Source organism: Peromyscus californicus, unplaced genomic scaffold (assembly GCF_007827085.1).
Source record: "Peromyscus californicus insignis strain IS unplaced genomic scaffold, ASM782708v3 Scaffold_14__1_contigs__length_90479793_seg_2, whole genome shotgun sequence".
NCBI classification, from domain to species: Eukaryota; Metazoa; Chordata; class Mammalia; order Rodentia; family Cricetidae; genus Peromyscus; species Peromyscus californicus.
In genome coordinates this window covers 2,572,814-2,600,075 of record NW_026294436.1, presented here as the reverse complement: position 1 = coordinate 2,600,075, position 27,262 = coordinate 2,572,814, and positions in this window count along the sequence as shown.

Genomic DNA, 27,262 nt, shown 5'->3' with positions numbered 1-27,262 from the left:
CCTTGAGTTGGTATTCTTCTCCTTCTTCGACCCCTATTATTCTTAGGTTTGGTCTTTTCATGGTGTCCCAAATTTCTTGGACATTTTGGTTCATGACTTTGTTGGCTTTAGTGTTTTCTTTGACTGATGAATGTATTTCTTCTGCTGTATCTTCAACGCTAGAGATCCTCTCTTCCATCTCTTGCATTCTGTTGATTATACTTGCATCTGAAGTTCCCAATCGTTTTCTCAGATCTTCTATTTCCAGCATTCCCTCTGTTTGTGTCTTCTTCATTTTTTCTATTTCCCTTTTCAGGTCTTGGACTGTTTCCTTCATTTGTTTCATTGATTTTTCTTGATTTTCTCTCAGTACTTTATTGTTTTCTTCCAGGACTTTATTGATTTCTTCTAATTTGTTTGCCCTTTCCTCTAGTTGTTTACAGCGTTCTTCACATTTTTTTGTCTTTTCCTCTACACAAGCCTCTAGCTTCTTCATGATGTCATTCATAAGGCTGTTTTCTTCTGCTTCTTCCAATTTCTGATGTTCAGGTCTAGGTGTTGGAGGAGGGCTAGGGCCTGGTGATGCTGTATTGCTATTCATTTTGTTGTATATGTTTCTCCCTTGACGTCTGCCCATCTCCTTGTGGTTCGTTCTTGGCCTTAGACGCACACTTGGTTCAGACAGACCAGTGTTCCAAAAGGGAAGTCTGGAGCAAGATGTGAGCTGGGGGCTGGCCTCTAAGTCTCAGGAAGAGGCTTGGGGCTCAGGCGGATGGGCGTGGGGGCAGGGCGTGGAGACTGCAGGGTCTGCCAGGGGTCTTGGAGAAGGGGATCCTTCCCGGTGGGGCTAGCAGGGAACCTGCCCGGTGGCCAGAACCTGGGGCCAAGTTGGGCAGGTCTTCCCTGGAGTGGCTGGTGCCCAGGGATGGGGTCCGGGGCAAGGAAGGCAGGTCACCAGTGTTCCAAAAGGGAAGTCTGGAGCAAGATGGGAGCTGGGGGCCGGCCTCTATGTCTCAGGAAGAGGCTTGGGGCTCAGGCGGATGGGCGTGGGGGTAGGGCGTGGAGACTGCAGGGTCTGCCAGGGCTCTTGGAGAGGGTGATCCTTCCCGGTGGGGCTAGCAGGGAACCTGCCCAGTGGCCAGAACCTGGGGCCAAGTTGGGCAGGTCTTCCCTGGAGTGGCTGGTGCCCAGGGATGGGGTCCGGGACAAGGAAGGCCACTCACCAGTGTTCCAAAAGGGAAGTCCGGAGCAAGATGGGAGCTGGGGGCCAGCCTCTGTGTGAACATTTTGTGGGAGAGAAAAATACAAACAAATGTCTACCCCATGAGATAGGACACCAAGGATTGCTGTGGGATGTTCTGTATGGCAAATGTGTTGCTAATTAGTTAATAAATAAAACACTGATTGGCCATTGGCTAGGCAGGAAGTGTAGCCAGGACAAGGAGGAGAATAAAGTTGGGAAGTGGAAGGCTGAGTCAGAGAGACACTGCCAGCCCCCACGATGACAAACAGCATGTGAAGATGCCGGTAAGCCATGAGCTATGTGTCAAGGTATAGATTAATGGAAATGGATTAATTTAAGCTATAAGAACAGTTAGCAAGAAGCCTGCCATGGCCATATAGTTTGTAAGCAATATAAGTCTCTGTGTTTACTTGGCTGGGTTTGAGCGGTTGTGGGACTGGCAGGTGACAAAGATTTGTCCTGACTGTGGGCCAGGCAGGAAAACTCTAGCTACAAATGGCGTCCAACGTGGTGGCAAGAGTTTCCACCTAAAACCTGAGAAAAAAGGTTCTAAAATGGAGCTAAAAACAGTTCCTAATTGTCTCTCTCAAATGAGCGGCAGTTGCCAGTTTGAGTTACTTGTGGGTTCCTAGTGTGCACGCTGGACCTGCCATTGTATGGCGGGAATGAGGCCTCTGCAAGTGGCACATTAAGCTGCATGGTGGATTTAGCCTTTGCTCGTACAAAACAAAAAAAGAGGTTTCTGGGCTACACGCTGCTTGGATAAAAGCATAGACCCATGATAGCTCCCAGAGCTGGTGGTAAACGTAGCCATGTTGGGAAGCTGAGGTGGGTGGAGCCAGCAGCCACAGCTGCTGCAGTTTAAGGCAATACATTCACAATGAGACAGATTCAGATGTAATAGTTTACAATGTGTGTAAAAGATACGTAGGCTTGAAAGAGACAAAAAAGGTGATAGGTGATATATAGAGTTATAGAAACAAATACATAGTTTTAAAAAATAAAGTCTTTAAAGAGACAGTAAAATTAATATAAAAAATAAGCCACATAAAGATGAATATTACACAGAGAATCTGGATTGTGTTGTCTTTGGGATTTTTAACTGCAGAAAAACATTTGATTGTAAAAGCTGTTGAGTTATGCCAAAATGTATATTTTAAAGGTACCTTGACTTCAAAATTTGAATATAAGGACATGTTGCTTTGGAATGGAGACTCTGCTTTTGTTCCCACAGAAAGCCAGAGGCTATGGATTTGTTTCAGATTAAGATATATCAGGTTTGACCAGCCAAGATCCCCTGAAAGGTCTCCGATGACACCATGGCCCAGATGATCCAACATCTAGAATGGTTTGACGGCAACTGGCTCAGACAATACACCCTCATGGACTATTCCATAATCCAAAAATTTTCTTTGTATCCCCATAAGATACAGCGCCCCCCTCCAGCAGGAAGTACTAAGAGAAGCTATGCCCAAATTCCCAAATTATATGTGATTTTACTTTGTTAAGTTTAAAACCTTCCTTTTTGAAAAAAAAAGGGGGGGGGGAAGTGCTGTGGGATGTTCTGTATGGCAAATGTGTTTCTAATTAGTCAATAAATAAAACACTGATTGGCCATAGGCTAGGCAGGAAGTGTAGGCGGGACAAGGAGGAGAATAAAGCTGGGAAGTGGAAGGCTGAGTCAGAGAGACACTGCCAGCCCCCACAATGACAAACAGCATGTGAAGATGCCGGTAAGCCACGAGCCATGTGGCAAGGTATAGATTAATGGAAATGGATTAATTTAAGCTATAAGAACAGTTAGCAAGAAGCCTGCCATGGCCATATAGTTTGTAAGCAATATAAGTCTCTGTGTTTACTTGGCTGGGTTTGAGCGGCTGTGGGACTGGCGGGTGATAGAGATTTGTCCTGACTGTGGGCCAGGCAGGAAAACTCTAGCTACAAAGGATGACTAGAGCACAATTTCATCAAAGTTCAAATAGGTAAGCCAGTGAGTTTTTCAATTGATAACATCCCACCACTGCACAGATGGAGTCCATAAGTTAAAGTGCCATACTTTATATTCCTTACCACCTTCCAAGACCATAAGACCATATACCCATTGGGCATATGCACATATGCTCACCAGCTGTATGAATGACTGCTTCAAACCTCTCCTTTTATGAAATAATGTGAATAGTTAATAATTTCCACATTGAAAGTCTCTTGCAAACAGTCAGAGTTATTCTGATGAAGATGGCATTGGTCACTATGCTCAGAAGACAGCACCCCATAAAACACCTTGGCTAGAAAAAAAAAGGTTCCACAAGTGAGTGGTTCTTGCTGGCATGAGACACATCCTACAACTACAGCTTAAGAATCATGTAGCATGCCTATCCAAATCCAGAGTTCTTGGTAAATGAGGGCCAAGTTCCTAAGTTTCCTGATAATCAGGTTTGGAATATGTTCATTCACATTTTTTGTTTCTTTGATTAAAACCATGACCAAAAGCAACTTGTGAGGGAAAGATTATTTTTGTCTGTTTGTTTAGCTTATACTTCCAGGCCATAGGTAATCACTGAAGAAAATCAGAATAGCAGCTCAAGCTGGAACGTATGCAGAGACCACAGGGGAATGCTTGTTACTGACTTGTTCCCTCTGACTTAAGTCAACTAGCTTTCACATAGAGCCCAGAACCGTATGCCTAAGAATGGTTTCTCTCACATTGGGTTAGACTCTCCTACATCAATCAGCAATCAAGACAATTTCCTAAAGACATGTCCTCAGGCTAATCTGATGGAACAAATTCTTAAATTTAGATTCCCTCTTCCCAGATGACTCTAGTTTATTTCAAGTTGATGATTAAAAAAAAACTAACCAGCCGAACAGCCATATTTGATTCCACAGTTACCTTGGCTGTCAGGAGCCAACCTGTTTCTATCTTTGGCACATGGGAGAAGAATGATTACCCTTCTCAGATGCAGCAGTATGTGTTTCCTCCCTGTAAGGATATAGAGAGACATGGAAAGACTGAGCTATTTGTCTTAGTCACAATATACTAGAAGCTAACAGACACAGGGAAATCTCTTAAGTCACTTTAGGAAAAGGTACATTATGCAAAATAAGTTCCTGCCAAATAGAGATAACATGATTCAAAGGCTGAAATTGTCTCCTTGATCTTATATTAGAATTGCAGTTATATTATCACAAAGCAATAGGATACCTAGAATGCATTACATGAGCAGAGACAGCTATTTTAGATAAAGGCTCTTGAGTTATGTTAGCATGGTTGTAGAAAGAAACTGAAGTACATGTGCAGTTAATGTTGGTGACCTATGGTAAAATAGGAAAGAAGAACAGATCCCAAAGTCAGGTGTAGAAGTGCATACACCAAGGAAATTGCAAGTACAATGATCTGGATATTCAATGGTTACAGCCCAACAGATGAGAGTCCAATCCTTGCCACAATAAAGATGGAGAAAATCCAACCACAATCAGGTAGGAATCCAAAACGATGTTAGTAAAATCTCCTTCCAGACTCCCATCAGTTTTCAAGTCCTATGATATCCTTTTAAATAATTCAGATGAGACACAAAGCATAATGAAGAACAATGGGTAGATTTCATTGTGTAATAAAGTAGAACTTTCTCAAGAGTTAAGAGTGGACAATGGCCAAAAGGACCATTGAATAGGAAATTTAAGAGGTGAAATGGACAATGACCAAAGGGACCATTGTGTAGGGCATACTCACAAGGGTGAAAGTAGACAATTGTCAGAGACATGAATGTCATAAGACACCCTGTTAAGGGTGGAAAATGGTTAGTGGCCAAAGGAACCATTGTGTGTTGTGGAGTTCTGAGAGATGAAAGCAGACAGTGAACAATGGTCCATTGTCACAAAACTTTCACTCAATGGATGAGAGTGGAGAATGTCCAAAGGCACAATCATGCCAACCAACATTTTAAATAGGCTTTATACTATTTTTAAAGCATCGAGAAGTCCTTTCTTGGGAGATATTTTTCCATCCAGGTGATTGATGGGCCCATTTGGACTGACTCTCAGAGCAAAGGACAATGATATGTTTTTTATTCATTACCAAAATCCTATAAAGTGTATATAATTATATAGTATCCATCTAGGCACTTAAGAATGTCATTTCTCCATCCATAAAAAGTGATAGGATGCAGTTTGTCATTTTGTTTTTCTTCATAATCAAAGTCCTGTTCTTTCAGCTCTTAGTTTTGTGAGCTGTTTCTTCTGTGGGAGGGGTCCATGTGCAGTGACCTCTAAGCCTGCTAATACTTGAATAGACACCAAGCATAAATACTGTGTTGCCTAGTACATAAGCAAGTCAGCTTCAGATGCACTACATATGTATGAACATGCATTTAAATACACACACACACATACACACACACACACACACACACACACACACACACACACACACAAAACAACACACATAATAACAAAATTATTTACAAACTGTCTTCCAGGTGTATCTACCTTTGACATTGTAACACAACATGATCACTGGCAAAGTTCATTCTCCAGAATCCTGAAATCAAATTTTTTTTAATTGCAAAAATATTTCATTACATTTTAAGTAAGTTTATTCTATGTGTTTTAATACTTTTACAGCTATCCTTGGCCATGGGATAGACACAGTAGTGAGGTTATTGTAAGTATTTCCTTTGCACACTTCCATAGTATCTGATGTTGGCACTGGTAGTCATTGACATTCATTTGTTTTCACATGTTGGACTCTCCAAAAAGCCTACCTTTAAAATGTTATGGAACCAGTATATAAGATACTTATAAAGCATCTATACCCACTTCTGAATAAATGATGATGTGTATAACATGCCCTGAAGTTGAAATGTTCCAACAGGTAGTAAAGCAGCATGGAAAGTAGGGTATGAGGCAAGGTCTAGAAAGGTACAGCAAGGGAATATGAAGATATAGAGAGGGACAGTGCACCTGGAAATGAAGGCAGGAAAATGTCATTGGTCACCTAGAATTTCTCTTCTTTTGGACTCAGTGTGGGGCACAAAGTGTGTCTACAATCTGTGTTGACCACTAGTAGTACACACAGGAATTTCCAAGACATTAGACAGACCCCTTCCTTAGGAAGTCACTGCTATGGAAACAGGATAAATGGCCATTTATATTTCTAGTAGAGTTTCCTTTAACCTGTGGATTCCTTTGGACTTGTGGAAAATGAAAAAAGAACAGTAGCCTCTCTCAAACTGAATTAAAGTGCATTCTAGATCTCTGCAGTACTCAACAATTGGGGATTTCCCAGCAGTACATCCAGAACATTACATCATTAGCAGTCATATACACTTGCTGGATGTACACATTGGGTATTGTCTTAGTTAGAGTTTTTATTGCTGTGAAGAGACACCATGACCATGGCAACTCTTATAAGGAAAACATTCAATTGAGAGGGGGGGCTCTCACTTACAGTTTCAGAGGTTCAGTCCATTATCATCATGGCAGATAGCATGGTGGCATGCAGGCAGATGGGGTTCTAGAGAAGTAGCTGAGTATCCTACAACAGAAAATAGTTTCAGACACTGGTTAGTATCTTGGGCATTGGAAACCTCAAAGTCCACCCCCACAGTGATATACTTTCTCCAACAAGGCCACACCTCTTAATAATACCACTCCCTTTGGGAAGCATTTATTTTTCAAAGCACCACAGGTAATATTAGGGCTTCCTCATCTGTGAAAATAACAACCAAAAGATGTCTCTTAAGATTGACAAATGGTGCCTAGTAGACAGAGTGAAGAATCTTATTCTCCTTGTTGCATTCTCTACCTCAGAACCCTAGGAACTATGTTTGAAGATGTTAGAGAGAGGATAGAAAAACTATGTAACTATGACTCAAGAGCTCAGAAGGGTGCCTATAAAGGATATGAGACCTGTCAACACACATGGCATAATATACTTAACTTGATTCTATTATTCTAGAATAGACACATATATCCAGATATCATATTTCCCCTCATAAAATAGAACCATCATCAATTGAAATTTTTTATCTCAAAAACATTCCACAAAGAGATGACTTTTAGCAATTTAGGAAAAGAAAGTCTTTAAGAAGTTGCATGAAATAGTTTGATTTCCCTGAGCTCTATATAATAAGTATTATTTTATGAGAAAATAGTATTATTTTAATTTTAAATTTATTTCATGAATTTCAAAATTTATAAAATTCTATTTTATTTTAAGTTTTCATTGTTCATTTCAATGATATCCAAGAATCTAAGATTCATTAAGTTTAGCACTTGAATTCTGCTCTTATCTTCTCATCCTCTGGAAGCCTTGGCCAGTCTCAAGACTGAATTTATGTCTTGATGTCTCCAATTAGCATCTTCAGCATGGATTTCTCAGCTTCATTATAAGCTTAACAACTATTGCATGTGTCCTCTTACATGTCTGGCAGGCATCTTTCCACATCTATTAGCAAACTCCGAGAGCACTAACCCTAGCATGCATTCTACATATGTCTGTTTAAACCCAGGTAAACAATGGATGGCCACTCAGAGCTTCAGAGATCATTATATATGCCCCCTTGAGAACTGGTTGCAACATGAGCTCTCATTTTTATAATCAGTCTTGTGTTTTACAGTTAAACATTAGTTACCAATGATGCCCTATGGCTGGTTACCAAAAGAATTGATGTTTTATTTGACATCTGGTGCCTCAAAGCTGTTTACTAGTGAATTGTGGTCACAGTGTTACTTCCAAAAAGTACTGGCCTTAGCTTAATCTCCAAATCCTTGTAGGCAGATATCCATGGGCGTGTTGTTAACTGAGACTACTTGCTCACAGAGATTTGCCAGCTGGAATGATGTAGGAAATCAGGAGAAAAAAAAGGCCTCATGATATGAATGGCTCACCTTCCTTCACATTTTTTCTTACTCTATGAGCACAAATATAAAATTAATGAAATGTCCACCTTGTCTTTGTGACATTATTCTTGGATAGTAGGGTAGAAAGGGCTGTTATGTTTAAGGTCTCAGTCTAGCAAAAACTTCCAACGTTAGATGGCTCAGCAATTAAGAACACATACTCTTCTTACAGAGGACCAGAGTGAGGACCTAGCATCCATAATGGGTGGCTCACAGAAGCCTGTAATTCCAGCTTCAGGGAATCCCAATGCACCCCTCTTATCTTTGTAGTTACCCAAAAGCATGGATGTATACCAATGGACATTAATATAAGTAAATAAATAAATAAATACTTTAAATATTATAAATATGAAAAGTGTAGGTCTCATTTTTGAAAATTTTATGTTTGAAGTGAAAACCATAGAAAAATTATTTAATGAAAAATAATAAACACCACACAAAAAAGTAAATTTTACAACAAAAGAGAAAGGTTTCAATAGGATATAGATTTATCACAAATCATCAAAATTTGACATGTCAACAGGTCTTAGAAAAGAACTTGAGGCTAGGCCCCTAGATAATAATCTGCTTTGGTAGCACAATATTTAGACATTTGGCACATCCCCCTCACCCCCTTGTCTAGTCTTCAGAGTCTTGGTATACATCTCAGGGTTTCCATGAATATACAAGTGACTTGCCTCAGGCTCTCAAGTTCTAGAACCACAAGTCCACAGCACCATGCTGGACAGTCTCTTTTGACTTGATTCAGCTGTGCTTTACATGTTGGCTTTGCTGTGCTCTCACCTTGTTCTAATTTCTTCTGGCTCAATGGGTTGAGATGCACAGTTTACTGCAAATAATTCTTTCCAATAACAGACTGAGTGACATTTAGTCACCCTGCCTAATTCCTAGGAAGCTCAATGTGTTCCATTAAAATGCATGTTATAACCATGCAATGTTCTCAGTCTAGTCCTAGTAAGGCAATGAGACTTGTTGCACAAATACCTTAAAAAGCATCTAAATGCTATGTGAAGTACAATTGTACTGGAGGTGTTAGAAAAAGAGTCTGGATCGAACCAGAATTAACCACCTAGGCTCAGTCATCTGACTTCAACAGACCAATTAAACAAACAAGTAATAACCAAAAACAGAAAGCAAGGAGACATATTTAATGTGACCATACTAGGAAGAGGAAAAATGGTGATGTTCAGTGAGCCCCAACTGGTCAGCATGGTCTGGTACTAAGAAGCTTAGACTTAAATAGAAGGCAAAGGCTATCCTTAGTTAGCTAAGCAGTCCTGACCAAGGTGTTTTCCTGCCCATTACCAACCTGTTATTATCCCAGCTTGGGTTTCTCTTTCAGGATCTGATAATGTATATGAAATCTATTCATGGGTGATGAGACCTTCCTCTGGCTGGCACCAGGCCTCACTGTTCTTTCTTCCAACATGAGATTCCTGGGAAAGGAGTTCCAGTTTCTTGGAATCTGTTGTTTCACTAATCTAATAGCCAAAAGAAGTTTAACAGTCTGTTTAGGACACTTCCATTCCTACCAGCAAGGTGGTGTTCCCCAATATTCAATACACTTCAGTCTTGAACAAGAACATGGGTATGACTGAGACAAATATTTAAATAGATACAAACAAGAGTCCAAGTTAGAATGGTTTCTCATGATGTTAAGTAGCCATGCACAAGAACCATTTCTCTATTACCTAATGGCTTCAGTTATTTCTCAATAAGCTGACATAACTGATTCCATTTTTTACTGTTCACTTTGAAATGAAAACCTCAACCTTGTAATCTTCCTTCAGCTTCCCAGCTCTGGCATCTCAGGAGGATACTATGCTCAGTGTGACTCAGTGTAACAGTGCCTCCTCTTGTTTGGGGACATTATTCCCTGAGAACACTATTGATTAACAACCTAGTGATTTTTTTTAATCCCTTAACACTAGAATGATCTCTGTCTCAGTTGGTCTGATGTGATCCCACATTGAGGTATGTATGTGAAAAATGTCTAGGAGTTATTGCCAATAATATCCCTCAAAGACAATTTAAAGTAACTAAGATGTATAGAAAGTGTCTCTTAGATCATCTTTATCCAGAGTCCATCTTGTAGTTCACTGCTGTTTGTCCAATGGATGGTGTCCTAGTGTCTGAAAACTATTTTGGAGTTCTGTTGTTAGAGATTACAATTTTTTCAGAATATTCACAAACAGCAGTTAGTTACAAAGCTTTACAAAATACAGCTACCAAGAGAAAATATTTTTATTGAATGTCAGCAATACTTAAGCTTTAAAAAAAAATACAATCAACAGGTGTAGATGTATCCAACCTTCTTATTAAATAAGAAACACAGAACCAATGCAAAGAAGAAAGCCAAGAGGTCAGAGCTAAGAGCTAAAACCTTACCCTTCTTCCTGCGGTGGTCCTACCTCTCTGAACCAGAGCTACCCCTGTGTTAAAGTCTTTATATAGAGTTCCTGTCCTGCCTTCTCATTGGTTGTAAACCCAACCACATGACCGTCTCCTCATGGCCTGTCTGTATAGGCCTCCAGGTTTTCCATGATTGGTATTAAGATTAAAGGCATGTGTATCCAATAATGGCTGTATCCCTGAACACACAGAGACTTACCCAGCTCTGCCTACCAAGTGCTGGAATTACAAGCGTACGCTACCACTGCCCTGCTTTCCTATGGCTTGCTAATAGCTCTGACCCCCGGACAACTTTATTTATTAACATACAAATAACATTTTAATACAAATAAAATATCACCATAAACAGGGACAAACATTTACAGAAAAACCAGTTTGGAAACTAAGTCTTTGTTTACAGATGTGCATGGAGTACGCTGTGTTAAGACATATCAAATATCTTTACTCATGTAAATAGTCATGATTCAGTTAGGAATGCACTAACACAAACCTGGGAAAAGTTAGCAACAACTGACAGTTCTGGTTTGGAGGACACCAGCTTGGGAAAGTGTCTTCCTAAACTTTGCATCCTTGAAAGTTTATGCAATGCAAGAGGCTGAATGCATATTAAAGAGATCAATAATTAGCATTGTTACACAAAAACTATAAAGATGTCTTTTATATATTAATTTTATTAATTATATTTAAAAATTAGTATTCTAATTTTTAATAAAACCTTAAAGAAATAGGCTCAGTAAGATAATATACATAATGCACTGAAAAAAACCAAAGTTTTGGACTTCTTGCAAATTTAGGGACTTGTGCTACTGTCCACAAGGCATCTTTTCACATATTTGTTATCAATTTCCATAGAGAAATGTCTTTTTAAGTCTTTACATATGGCAAAATCTGGTTATTTGTTCTTGTAAAGTGTTGAGTTGTGGACTGGGGAGGTGGCTTAGTCAGAAAAGTGATTGCTGTGCAAGCATGAGGATATGGGTCAAGCTCTTCAGCACCCACTGAGAAGTCAGATGTGTGGGGGGGCCAGGTGGCCTATGACTCCAACTTTAGCAGAGAGGGCAGCAGAAAGGCAGACCCAAGTGCTTGCTGGTCTCTATCTCTAAGTCTAGTAAGAGATTCTCTCTCAAAAAATAAGGTGAAAAGAGCTAGAGGAAGATACCTAACATTGACCACTGTTCTTATCACACACACACACACACACACACACACACACACACACACACACACACACACATATGCACACACATGTACACATACAAACATACAGCACAGACACTTACATACATGCCCACATACACAATGATAAGTTGTAGGGATCCCATATACATTTTTGAGATTTGTTCCCTTTATTGTATGTCTTTTCACTCTGCTGACTGCTTCCTCTGCTCTGGAGAGGTTAGCGCTGATGTTTAAGGCCATTCCACTTGTTTGTTTGTGTCCTATACACTTGTGTCTGAGGTGCTGCCCTCATCATCATATCAGTCATGTTAATGGACAGGACACTTGGCATTTTTCTTCTTTATTATCCACTAGAACCTTGCAGTTTTGAGTCTTACATTTATATCCGTTTGATTTCTATTTATGATATGAAATGTGTTAACTATCTTTCTTTTACATGTAAATATAGTTTTCCTGTCATTGCTTATTTATTTATATGATATCAACAACTTTTCTTTTTATTTGGGTATGGAGATAAAATATAGAAACTAAAAGGCAGAGATTGAAAAAGTAATTCACTAGACCATTCATAAAAGTCAAATGTAGTTTAAGAGTTTTTATCTACAAAATAATTTTAATTTACATGTCTAATGTAACAATAATATTTTACACATCAGGGCTGGCGAGATGGCTCAGTGGATAAAGACACTTGCTGTCAGGCCCAATGACCTGAGTTTGATGCCTGGACCCCACATGTTGTAAGATGAGAACATACTCAAGCAAGTTGTCCTCTGATTCCACATGTGTGCCCTAGAAGGCATGTATCCCCATACATAACACACAATAAAATAAATGAATATAATAAGAATTATTTTACAAATCAGGCATTACAATATGTGTGTGTGTGTGTGTGTGTGTGTGTGTGAGAGAGAGAGAGAGAGAGAGAGTGTGTGTGTGTGTGTGTGTGTGTGTGTGTGTGTGTGTGTGTGTGTGTGTGTGTGTTTGTATGTGTGTGTAGATATGCTTACCTTAGTGGGCCTGTGTGTAGGCAAGAGGTCAAAGTTGGGTGTCTTCTTTTATTGGTCTCAGTCTATATTTTTTTGAGACAGTTATCTCAGTGAATGTAGTGCTTATCTGTGGATCTGCTTATCTTTACCTGCCTCAGCACTGGGGTTATAGGAATACACTGCATGCAGAACTTTTACATGATTGCTAGGGACCTAAAGGCAGGTCTTCATGTTTGCACAGGAAGTGCTATGTCCACTGAGCCAACTGTAGCTCACAGACCTTTGACATTTAAAGCTATTTATAAAATCTTAAATGCACTATGGGCAATTAATACCAGTGTCACTTCATTTCACTTATTCAAGGCTTTCCTTAAAGCCCTATCACACACTAAAAATTACTTGCAGCTTTTTAAATTAATATATTTTAGTTGAAATAGAGTTAGATCACTTCCCCTTCCTTTACTCCCTCCAGTTTCTCCCAAGTTTCTGCAATCTCAAGTTGATAGTCTCTTTTTTAAAATTATTATTATTATCCATAGCATTTCTAAACAAATGAAATAAAATTGAAATTGAAATGATACATCTTACTGAGCAATCTGAAAACAAAAAAATAAGGCAAGAAGTTATATTAATATAAATAAATTATAAGTATCAATTGTTACTTTTTATTGTAGTCATTCTATTAAAAATTATTCATTTAAAAATTAAAGATGAAAATCATTCAGTGCTACTGGAAACTCCTTATTATCATTGTGTGAGTGTGTGTGTAGGGGGGGGCGGTTTCATATTTGTGCACTCATGCAGAGACCAGGTGTTATGCTCTATTACTTTCTCACTTGAAATAGGATTTGTCACTGAACTTGGAACTGTGCTGACTACCATCAGATGCTAGGATCCTCCTGTGTTCTCCCTCCATAGCTCTGGGACTATGTGATTATGTCTGTATTTTTGAGTGGGTATTGGGGATTTGAACTTAGGTCATTTTGCTTGTGCAGTGAGGTATCTGAACCCACCATACTTCACAATTTTAATAGTATTCTTGAAAGGCAAAACATGATTTCTTTTTTTACTGAAATGATTACAACCATATATTGAGGGACATCTTGGCAAGTTTTTTTTTTTAATCTGTCACCTTTATAAAAGTTAATCATGTGGATTTGTTACTGTGTTCTTTACCTTAGTCTGCCATTCTAAGTGACTGTCATAGAGCTGGAGAGATGGAGGTTAAGAGTACTGGCTGATTTTTCAGAGAACTTGGGTTCAGTTCCCAGCACCTACTTGGTATCTAACAGCTCTCCACAATCTCAATTGTAGGGGATCTGGCTCTCTGTTTTGACCTCCATATATACCAAGCAAGCACATGGTGTACAGGCATACATAGAGGCACTCATAAATACACATATATATTTTTCATAAACTTCAATGACTGTCATTATGTCAGTAAAATACAGTTTGACCACCTGCCTTTGTAGTATGTTTTGAATTCAGTGTGGGAGGCCTATTCTTTTCTCTGTGGGAAAACTGCTCCCACTTTTTCTCTAGGGTACTCTTGAGGAGGGAGGAGTGAGAAATATTTAGATATAAAGATAGAGGGGAGAGAAACAGATGGAAACACAGGTTAGTCTCTGGAGGGTCTGGATTAATATCTCCTGGCCCCTCTGTCTCTTTAAAAGAGCTTTTCATAGGAATGCCAAGGGGAGGACCAAAAGACCTCCCCTTAGCACAGCCAAATGTAGACCCTTCCAATCATCTGATACTACACATGTGGTTAAGCAATCCTCTAATGAAGCCCTGCTGGGTAAAGCAAGCTCAAATCTCATTAGAAAACCTCTGAGGGCCTCCACAATTGCCCTTCTTGATATAATAATGGGTCCCTCAGGCCCCTCAGATAGACTGTGCCTGTAATAGGTCATCTTTATTGATTAACTTTACATACAAACATTTGGAAAGTTATCAAGAAGAAAGCTGCCCATCTTTGGCTGACAGCCTCTGGCAAGAGGGAGTACAGAGCCTACCTCAGCTCTGACTCAGGTCCCTACTAAAATCTTGCAAGTAGTTGCAATATCCACAGCAATCTGTAGGCTGCTATACCTCCCAGGAAAGAAGTAAAGGATAATAAAGTTGGAAAATCCTATTGAAATGTGTCTAAGATGACTACAGCACTCTTAGCTGCACCAAGTCCTTTTCTAAATCAAAACTCCCTCCTAACATATTCCTCACAAAGGCAAGACTTTCTACATGATTATATTCATTAAGAAATTGAGTACAATAAAATCAGAATTAAGTTTTTCATTGTCAATACACAAAAAACCAAGGAGGATAATTATTAGTATCAATAAAATTTTCAAGAGACTGTTTTGATTCCCAGGAAAAATCACCCATTTTAAAACACTTCAAAGTATCCACTCAAATAAAAAAACACCCATGCTAATTATAAAGACATTTTTATCTATTTAAGCAGCTCATACTTACATGTGTTCCTACCACAGCAGTAGAATTTCTCTACAAACTAACTCAATTGTGGAATGCCTACCCATTTCTGAACAGAAACAGAGGAGGATGGAAACTTCTAGGAAGAAGACAGAAAAGCTCCCCTAATTATGACTTCTAGAGGCCGATGAGACCATAAAATTATATTTTGGGCTATCATAAAGTTGTTCAAATATATCTGAAGTTAAAGGGGAGAAAAGCTTCAAGATGCTTCTAATGTAATTGATTTAATTTATAAAGCATGTTCCTTTAAAATTTATGTTACCTAATTTGTCCAGACTAGACAAATAATGATGGAGTAATAAAACAATTTAGTATGAACATTACTATGGATATTTACAACTAACATGAATATCACTATACATATTAACACTTTTTACAAACTTATATCCAAAAGGAAACTCTATAGAACTATTTTACTAACTTTAGCCGTGCTCTAGGAGATTTCTTAACAGAACTATTATCATGATACATATTTACACCTTTTACAAACTTACATTCAAAAGCAAACTCTATAGGACTACTTCACAAACTTTAGCAAACATCTAAAATAGATCTCTTAACTGAACTATTTACACTATCTTCCAACAATACAGAGAGTTTGCAAATCATGAGTAATTACCATACCAAAATGCTGTAAAGCTCTCAGAAAAAAAAACTTCCTGTGCAGTTATTAGGCCTCTGGAGGAGTCATTGGAGCTGACATTCCTCTGTTCCATACTTCTCACAGAACTCAGACAGCCAACAAGCTTCTGAGGGTACAATTTCTCCCTTCTTAATTTTCTGAAGCTGTGTCTTAAGATTGACATGAGGTCTTTTAGTGATGACAATGTTTCTGTCTTGCATTTCAACCACAACCCAATTTGTTTATTTGCCCATAAGTTTTTTCCACACCCAAAGTAATTTTCTGGTGTTTGCACCATTTTTCTCTACTTTCTAAAGGGTTTCAAAGTGGCTTGTTGACAAATGGCTTAGCATTTTAATTGTCTCTTGACAAGTAGGTTTTGTTCACCTGCTTCTCATTCCCAGGAGGTAAGCTAAGCTTTCAAACAGCACTTGGGAAAAAGCAGAGTTTTCAAGTGAAAAGGCAGATTTTGGGGACAGTACACTATTGGTAGTATTTCCCTTGGGCATTTTGCTGTTATATCTGAGCTTCCATCCATGCCTGCTTATGCCACCATGCTTTTAAGAACTATATTTCCCAAGCTGCCTTTTGGTTCCAGGAGAAAACTCAGCCACAACCAACGATGGCTGTACACTCCTGGTTCCATTTACATGGTCTGAATTCGTAATGAAATCAAAATCAAGCTTTTTTTGCCATGGGAGGTTTCTGTTCTCCCTGAACTGGCATTGACAGCTGTACTTCCTTCACCTGACATTGTGCTTGTAGCAGGCTGCACCTGCCTGCATATGCTTATTGATTGGCATGTGGCTCCCCCCTTACCAGATCAATTTATTTCATAAAAGCTTTTTTAGAAAGATTTCTTCCATGATAAGTTTCTTTTTTTCTTCTTTGTCATTTTGCCCAAGATGCAGAATCCCTGATGCTGCTGCCATGGCTCAGGACCTACACTAAGAGTGCAATGCACTTCCTTACATCCAGGCCCAACAAAGCATCCCACAACACCTGTGCCTCCTCTATACCTCTGTGAATGCTCTGCCCCTAGCTGCTTATAATACTGGCTTGAAGGGGAGACAGGACTAGCACAGAGGATTTTCAGTGTTCCAAGAGGTGTTGTGGTGGTATTGTGTTCCTCAAAATATTGTGCACCCTGATAAACTTATCTGGGGTCAGAGACAGAACAGCCATTAAATACAAAGGCTAGAAAATGGGGGCACTCACACCTTTAATCCTAGCACTCCAGAGGCAGAAATCCTTCTGGATCTCTGTGAGTTCAAGGCCACATTGTAAACAGCCAGGCATGGTGACACATGCCTTTTATCCCAAGAAGCAAGCCTTTAATCCCAGGGAGTGATGGCAAAAATAGAAAGATATATAAGTCGTGGAGACCAGAAACTAGAAGCATTTGGCTGGTTAAGCATTGGGCTGGTTAAGCATTGGGCTGGTTAAGCATTGGGCTGGTTAAGCTTTTAGGCTTTTGAGCTACAGTTCAGCTGAGACCCATTCTGGATGAGGACTCAGAGGCTTCCAGTCTGAGGAAACAGGATCAGCTGAGGAACTGGCAAGGTGAGGTAGCTGTGGTTTGTTCTGCTTCTCTAATCTTCCAGCATTCATCCTAGTACCTGGTCTAGGATTGTTTTTATTAATACGACCTTCTAAGTTTCCTGCTACATCTGGCACCCAATGTTTGTGGTACGAATTCATGAAAAAGCTGCTTGCCTGTGCCCTTGTGGGCCCCAGCTCAGACCCAAGCTATACTCAGCCGGTTGTGGTGGTGCAAGCTTGTAGGATTTGCTAAAGGAGGAAGAGGCAGGAGGATCTTGAGTTTGAGGCCAGCCTAGGAGGCTTGCTAAGGAGAAGCTTCAGCCAGGGCTGAGCCACAAACAGTGGCAGTGGGACCATGGGGGCAGCAGCTGCTACTGCGAGTTGCTGGCTCCTTCTTATCATGTTGGTGACTGTGGTAATGCTGCTACCTGGGATGAAGTGTTTACTGCTGTTTGTTCAGAGAAGAATTGCCAGAACCATCATGTTACAAGAAAGCATCGGCAAAGATCACTTTGGAAAAGTTTGGCAAGACAAATGGTGGGGAGAAATTGCTGTGAAGATATTCTATTCTAGGGAAGAATATCCGTGGTTCCAAGAGACAGACATTTATCAGACTGTGATTGCTCCAAACCACAGAGGAGGTTAAAAAAAAAAGTCTGCAGGGAACCATGACCACGCCTAACAGTGACTTTGAAATCTTCAAAAAGATGTCAGGATCCTATAATGATGATTCCACATGGACTATGGTAAAGCTATTAAGCTGATTAACACCACCAAAACATCAACTTTGGACTACAAATTACTCAGGACAATTTTGAGATGGCTAGCTGAGATGATCCAGCCTAACAGACTACTTGAACAAGGACTTGAAACAAGCCCTGCACTTTCTCATTATGCAGCAACTGGACAAATCATACAGGACTTGACAATTAACCCAATTTTTTTCTTTTTGGAATCCCCTAAAGATATCTTCACCCACAGAAAGCAGGAAGTAATTTTAAGAAAATGATGCTCACATTCCCAAAAGGTGGGATGGGAGGGTTTTGGTCATTCAGTGACTTATGGATAATTGTCATTGTTTATGACAGTTGGTTACAAGTTGTTAATTGTTAATGGTCAGGAAAAAAGCTGAACAAGGAGATAAGACTCAAAGTTTTTGTTTAAAAAAAGAAAGAAAAAGAAAAAAAGAGAATATAGATATGAAATAGATCATCGAATCTACTCTGAGAAAAGGATGAAGAAATAATAGGATGCCAGATCCATGGGATACCTGAGAAGGAAAGCTTTAGACTGAGTGGGGAACTAGCCCAAGAGAGGAGTATGTTGTAATCAACAAAGCTGAAAAGAGTTGGAGATATGAAGATCCCTTTGACATCAGACATGGAGATAGAGGTTAGAGTTTGCCTAGCTGGTTTATGGTCTTGCTTTGGTTCAGTATTTCCTAACTATGTTCTATTCCCTCCCTTTTAGAATGGTATTATATATCCTGTGCCTTTGTATGTTGGAAGTATGTGATTTGTTTTTGCTTTTGCTTTTTATAAGGGATTATATTCCAGAGGTTGCCATGAGTTTCCAAAGAGACTTTGAACTTGAGTAGTGTTAAGACTGTGATAGACTATGGGGACTTTTGAAGTTGGACTAAATGCATTTTGCATTATGATATGGCTATAAGCCCATGGGGGTCAAGGAGTAGAATATGTTGGTTTGAATGGGCATGTCCCCCATAGGCTCATATATTTGAATGCTTGGTCATTATGGAGTGGTGTTAACTGGAGAGGCATTAGAAGGTGTGGCCTTATTGGAAGAAGTGTGTCACTGGGTGTGGTATTTGGTGAGTCAAATGCTCAAGCCAGTCCCAGTGCTCTCTCTTCCTGATTCCTGAGGATCTGGGTGTAGAACTCTTCAGATACTTCTCCAGCACCATGTCTGCCTGTGTGCCTTTATGCTTCCTGCTATGATGACAACAAACTAAACCTATGAACTGTAAACCAGCCTCCCCATTAAATATTTTCTTTTATAAAATTTGCTACTGTCATTGTGTCTCTCCACAGCAATAAGACATTGACTAAGATAAAAAATCCTCTTTGTTTTTGACTTTTGACATTCGTATCACAATGTGGCCTTCCTGTCATCTGTCATCATTTAGGGCCTCAATATCCATCCATTTATTTATACCAATTTGGCAAGTTTTAACCATTGTCTTATTCAGTAACCCTTCTGTTTCTTTCTCTTTATCCCATTTTAAATGAATATTGGTTAGATTGATGGTGTACCCCACATCCTTTAAACTTTATTTCCTCTATTTTGTTGTTTTTAAATATATGCTTTCTGCATTATCTCTGGTGATATTACAGCAGAGTTGAAAGCCCATTAAGAGAAAGATATTGTCTCCTAGGCAAAAGAATAGAATCTGCCTTCAGGTGAGGACATGCCAGTATCTCATCCTTTAATTCATTCCATTGGGTTAGCCAATCACCTGGCCAACAGACCACACCTTAAGAAGGCAGATCCACTTGAGCCATCCCAAAGAGATAGGAGGAATAGTTATCCCTTTAATGAGATAATGACCTTTTGCTTTCCAGAATTGATGCCCCTAATGCAATTTCTCACAGGGCCATAAACATACAGCTTTCTAATTCTCCCCATCTTTGAATTATCTAGAAAATGTAACCTATCCTTTTCTTTTATTTCTTTTCTAAGCACACTTTCCCTAACAACTGGGGCTTCTTTCATTATACCTGTTAGTTTTCTCCAGTCCTGCCTGGGCCCTCAGGAAAACTTCTGACTACATTTCATACTTTGGCCTTCACTCTTTCTTTAAAGCTATCCTCCCTTCCATGTGGTTCCTTTTTTCCCAGGTGGCTGGTCTCCACATCTCCATGCTCCATTACTTCAGGCAACATGGCTTTCCCCCTTCTCTTCTCCATTTTCCTGCTTCAGCCAGCTGATGAGATTCACAGCTTTCCTTGTCTAGATGTCTCTTCCAAACTTTAATCACATTGTTTTGGTGCTCCCATGTGAGTCTGTTCTGAAATTCTTAGATAACAATACTAAAGAAACCAACAGGGGAACTGATTCCCCGGTATCAAAGATCAGTCTTTGCACTGGCTTGTCACTTCTTCTTTGTGATACAGTATGCCATGAAATGTGTGTGTGTGTGTGTGTGTGTTTTCAGCATACTTTTTTTAGCTAATAATTTCTGTTTGGTGCTTTTAAATATTCTCTCTGCCTCTCTCCCCCATCTCTGTCTCTCCTTCTCCCTCTTCCTCACTGTTTTTCTGCAACCCCCCATGTGTGTTTGACATTGTCTTCCTCAACTTCTCTCCACCTTACTTTTTGAGATAGGTTCTTTGACTGAACTGAATCTCACTGTTTTGACCTGACTGGCTGTCTAGAAAGCACCAAGAATCTGCCTATTTTGCCAGGCCATGCACTGGGATTATAGTCACATGTCAACATGGGCAGATTTGTACATAGATGCTGAGAATCAAAACTCAGGTCTTGTGCAGCAAGGATTTTATTTTTGCCATGGTCCTTATTGTAAGTGCCAGTGCTTACTTACCAAACTAGGGTCTCCTGATATGATTGGTGGGAATTAAAACCAGGCCAAATTGGAGGTCTCAACAAGACTGAGGGTGAGACAAGTTTATTGCAAGCAATCAGACTTTTTATATCAAAAACAGAATATAATGACAGTTGCCAGGAAGAATACAGTTGTAGTTGCCTGGATACAATGACATTTGCAAGCTATACAGGGTACACAAGATTAATGACTAAGACTAACTATTCAGCCAAATTTCTACTTGCTTCGCTAACTTAAAGGGAACATAGAGATATGGAAAGGCTGGATGCTTCACTGCTTAAGGAAGTACCTCCATTTCTCAGGAATTGAATGGCACATGGTGCCTCAGGAGTCCCAGACTCTAACCTCAAAAAGTTATGATACATGCCTCTAAAGGCAGCTAGACAAGTTCAACTCCATGATTCCCTTCACCTTGTATTTTTTTTTTTTTTTTTTTTTTTTTGGTTTTTCGAGACAGGGTTTCTCTGTGTAGTTTTGCGCCTTTCCTGGAACTCACTTGGTAGTCCAGGCTGGCCTCGAACTCACAGAGATCCGCCTGGCTCTGCCTCCCGAGTGCTGGGGTCACCTTGTATTTTTAATTCTGTGTCTGGTGAATCATACATCTCTATTCACCACAATTTCTTTGTTTATGATATCTTTTCCTGATTCTTCCATTCATGTCATTTGAATTTGTACATTATTCTGGGAAGATACTACTTCCAGTATCTATTCACTAGGCTCCATATCAGAGAACACTCTTCATGATTAGTTTGAATTTTAGAAATTTCTGTCAACTCTTCTTTTTCCTGGGGAGAAACAGGCAGGTGTGGCCTTTGTCATCTTTTGGGGTATTTACATTAGAGGTTGATAGATATGACCTACCAGCTCAAACTACCATCTTACTTTCCCCCAAAGTAGCCCCACATTACCAGACCTGTCAATCAAAAGAGTAACACATCATGTGATAATTATTTTGACATCCATGAAGAAATTGGGATGCTGGGGATAGAGATTAATTGATTAGTTTTCTCTCTGGACAGGAAATGAGAGGGTTAGAGTGTTCCATATACTTGCTCTGCATTTCAGAAGAAGGAACATAATGACATTGGTAGATTTAGGTGCAACTTCATGTTTCTCCATGGTAAATTAGATTGTGGAGAACCTTCCAAGAAAAAAACATTAACTGTGCAGAAACTAGATTTTAGGGGATCCCTTTCAGAAAAGTGGATTCCTGGAAATATGCCCCAGCCCCTTCTTGTCCTTGGTTGATAGTAAGGACTTCTCCCTAATCTTGTGCTACCACAGTAGAGCAAGACTCTCTTGTGAAAGGGTGCTCTTTACATCACTCTTGGCTTGGTGAGTATGGTGCTGTTTACCTATTGTCTTGGGGACTTTCAGTGATTTAATGATGCATCCAAAGTGATTTTCTCTGTGAACATTTGCTGAAATAGTGTGTTTGTCGGAAACATGGGGTCCAGAGCTTACAGACTATGTAGCTGACAGGGTCCCATGTCAAGGTGGAAGGTAGAGAAGGAGAATCCCAAGAGCTTCCAGGATGGATAGATTTATGTGTGCAGCACCATGAAATAGCAAACAACAGAGAAACCTTGGCTCAAACAATGTGGAAAAAGAGGACCAACACACACACACACACACACACACACACACACACACACACACACACACAATCTTAATGATTTAACAACTTAATTAGAATTGATAGCAAGCCAGCTTTGAGTATATTACAACCTATGTCATTATTAATAATATTTAACTCATCACATCACTCACAAATAAAATTTTCTTATTTTATTCAGTAAAATAGTTACATAGTTTTTGTTAGTTTTCATGTTTTTAATGTTACCTACCAAATTTTAAAGTGATTTGACATGCCATCATTATAATATTCAGGATTCTATTTTTTTTTTAATTTAACATCATCAAAGATCTTTGTACTTTTGAGTTGTTTATCCTACTATCTACCATGGAGGATGATCCCAGGCAGGCATTTCTCATAAAGCATGTCTTGTGACTATGAACACATTTAGATTTCCTAATCTAAATCCATGGCTTCTTTGTTTTTGGAAAGGTGATTTTTGCCAGTGAATTTGTTTAACAGTCTTTGCTCTATCACTTTGAGTATTCTTTGTATTTTATTCTAGCATTTTAATGTATCTACTTAGAAAGTTACTGATGATGTTAAACAAGTTCCTTTGAATTTACCAGTCACTTTTCTCATGTCTTTTGATAGTTTGATTACAGTGTCTTGGATTCATTCTAGTTGGACTCTCTTGAACTTTTTGAATTTAGGTATCTGTTTCTACTTCAGCTTTGGAAATATATTAGTTATTATTCCATCCAATGATCTTTCCTCTATTTTCTCTCTGCCTGTCTCCTTTAGAACCATCCTCCAGTGAACATATTGATCTACTTAATGATGATTTATGGGTCCTTTAGGTTTTCTTCAATTTTCTTTATTCTTTTTCTTTCTGCTTTTTAAAACTAATAGCTTCAAATAACTGTCTTCCCTGATTCTGTCATTGGATAGATAAACACAGCTATCAAAACCCCTTGTGGTATTATCAAATAAGTCACAGTATTTTTAATCTCTAGAATGTTTCTTTATACCTATTGTACAGTCTCTGTCCCTTTGTTGATATCTTTATTATATTCCAGTGGTTTTCAGCCTCCCTAATGCTGTGACCCTTTAATAAAGTTCCTCATGTTGTGCCCCAACCATAATACTATTTTGTTGCTACTTCATAACTATAATTTTGCTATTGTTATAACCATAATGTAAATATCTGATATGCAAGACATCTGATATATGACCCACAGTGGGGCTGTGACACACAGGTTGAGAACCATTCCTCTGTTCTGTCCCTTTTGTTAATTTTATTGTATTGTATGGTTCATTATAGCTCACTGGGCTTCATTTAGTTTTCAATTTCCATTTTTATTGGGAGTTTTATAAGTATCTATTTCTTTAAGGGTCAATTTATTGATACACATTTTATTTTTATGATTGGGCCACATTTCTCTACTTGGTCATATGCAAATTTTTGTTATATCTGTTCAAGTGATAAAAACAAGCTGCCTCTCCAAGACTGTAAGGACATGCAGGCAAAGACTTCAATTATCTGTCCAAGCCATGGACTCTGTGACTTCTCATGGTCTCTGTGGATATTCATCTGTTGTAAGATTGTGTGTATGTGTGTATGTGTGTGTGGTATCCCAGTGACAAACATTTATGAGTGTCTTTTCCAGAGTTGCAATCTGCTGATCCTTCTGGTATCCTTCTGGAAGAACTGTGGCTTCACTGTTAGCACATGATGCCACAGAGCTGTCCCAAGAATGCTGATAGGGGAAGTATGGTGAGTCCAGTGAGACAGGACTGGGTCCCTTGGACAGCCTTTTGACTTCTAGCCCTCAGAAAACTGGTTGTACATGTGCTATTCTCCTGCTTACCTGAGGCATAAACTTCAGGTTGGTGTTTCCTCCTAGTTGCAGCAATTCACAGTGGCCTAAGAAGAAGACTATTCTGAGTAAACATCTTCTTCTTCTTCTTCTTCTTCTTCTTCTTCTTCTTCTTCTTCTTCTTCTTCTTCTTCTTCTTCTTCTTCCCCTCCTCCTCCTTCCCCTCCTCCTCCTCCTTCTCCTTCTTCTTCTACATTTTATTTTACATTTCATGTATATGTGTGGACACCTGCAGAGGCTAAAAGAATTTCAGTAAATTTCTCATTTGATCCCTCTGCAGCTGGAGCTATAGGCAGTAGTGAGCTACCTGGCAGGGGAGCTGGGAACTGAATTCAGCTCCTCCACAAAAGCAGGAAGTGTTGTTAACCACTAAGCCATCTTTCCATTCTCAAAGCAATGCTCTTTATTCACTTCAATGTAGTCATTAGAGTCTTTGAGGTGCTCTGACAGATTCATTTCTGAAGTTCTCAAAGGACTTTTCTGGTCATAGAGAGTTGTGAAGTTATTATGTAGGAGAATGGATTCTATTTTGCTAATGTAATTTCTTTAAAACTTTAGACTTTTAACTATTTATTATTACAGAACATTACATTCTCATTTGTAATGCATAAGAAATGTGTGGAGAACAACTTGTAATTACTCTTTGTTTTAGTATTTTTCCCTTCAATTTTTTCTATGAATCTTAAACCTTGCTATCTTCCTGTGTAAATAAGTTTAACTTAACATCATATCCAATGCATTCTCTGTAAAACAATAAGCTATTCATAGAATCACTTGAACTATTGTGATACTCAGATCTATGAATATTTCATAGTTTATTTGAGCATTTCTTAATCTTGAACCATTTTGATATTTTTCTTTTCTGCAAGTGTCACTGAAAACAGTGAACATCATTGATTATGTATCATCACCTGAACTTAAGACATGATCTAGCCAAGTGGCTAAAGGCACAGAGTTTAATTAAAATCGTTTTGATGCCAGGTATATGACGTTGGACAATTTTCTTCATGTCCTATCTCTGCTTCCTTACCTGACAAATATAGTTATAGATTATAAAATCCATAATATATGAGCTTTGTTTTAGGTTAGTAAAATCTCTTTGCTGTGACTTCTCTAGAGGTAAGAATTTGAAATGTTTTCAGTCTATAAATTTAAAGGTTAAACTATTGAATCATACTCAGAATATTGCATATTTCTTACAGAGGTTCATCTTATTTGTGTGTGTGTGTGTGTGTGTGTGTGTGTGTGTGTGTGTGTGTGTGTGTGTGTGTTGTGTGTAGGCATCCCCATGGATATAGGAAGCACTGTGTGTACATGTACATATAGAAGCTAGAGGAAAACCTTAAGTGCTCTCCCTCAGGAACATCATTTACTTATGTTTATATTTATATATTTAATAATTTAGGTATATATACTTAGTGTATCTTATGTTGAGAGAAGATGTCTCGCTGACCTGTGAGCCCACCAACTAGGCCAGACTGACATGCTAGTGAGCCTCAGGGATCTACTTGTCTCCATTGCCTCTTCCTTTGGATTCTAAATACATGAAAGCCACCATATACCTTTTGTACTGTGGTTTTTGAAATTGAACTCATGTTCTTGTCTCTGCAAAGCAAGCACACAACTGATTGAGCCATCTCTCTAGCCCCCATTTTTGTGGCATTTATGGTTATTAAAATATTAGGCATTAAAGGTAAAATAAATATTGAATTATTTCTTAAATTGCAATTAACCTGAGTCAGCTGTAGTAAGCAGTCAAGGTTTGGTTGTGGAGAACAGTACATGTTCATTTTTACCAATCATAGACATTCAAACAGGAGCTGTTCTTGCCAAGCCTCTACCCAGGGAACTGGCATGGCTATGCAGCTGGAGAGTGAGGCCCATGAGTTGTTTTTCACCCATGACCTGTCAACACTGCAGCTGAACCTTTTACTTGAGAGTTGGTTTACTTTTTCCTGTCATTATTTTTCAGACATAAGATTCAAAACTAAATTCTCTTTTCAATTATCTGTGATATTTGAGATTGGACAAGCAGAGTAAGAATGAAATTCATGAAAAAAGAATGCCTTTATTTATAATTGATGTTAATTTAATTTAGTGTGATTTCATATAATAATTACCACTTCTCTGTAAAATTGAGGCTGGGTGTGTTCATTCCAGTGAAGACTGTCATAGGATTATCAAGAGTAATGCACAAGAAACAGGTTTGAGCCAAAGTAACTCTGTAGATAATGGTAAATAATTGATCCTTTCTAAAAGTAAGACTTCACAGAAGCACAAACTACAAGTAAAAAAGGGGAGGTCGGGATCTGAAGAAGGCATTGGGGTTGGGGAGTTGGATCAGTGAGAAAGATCATTTATTACTCAAACATGAGCATGTCCCAAGCACCCACATATAATCCCAGCCACCTTAACTCCAGCATTATGGGGGCCAAGACAGGAAGATCATTGGTCTTGTTGACCACTAGCTTAGTTTCATGTTCACTGAGAGAACTTGCCTCAAAATATTAAGGTTTAAAGTAAGAAAATAGAAAACATGACATTCTCCTCTAGCCTGTGAATGCCCACAAGTGAATAGATATCTGCACACACATGTGCTCATACACTCACTCACATATATACATTATCAAATAAATTATTAAAATTTAAAGAAAAGGAATTAAAGAATTAAAATCACCAATAACCCCATTATAAATTTTGGAGGCTAAAGTTATCTTGGATGTTAGGTATATGCAGGTAACAGACTAAGATCACATAAGAAAGCCAGTTTTCTTTCTTTTCTTTCTTTTCCTTTTCTTTCCTTTCTTTTTTTATGATCTAGGGAAAGTTGTCACTATGTGTTTATTCATCTGTAAGTCCTTTGGGAA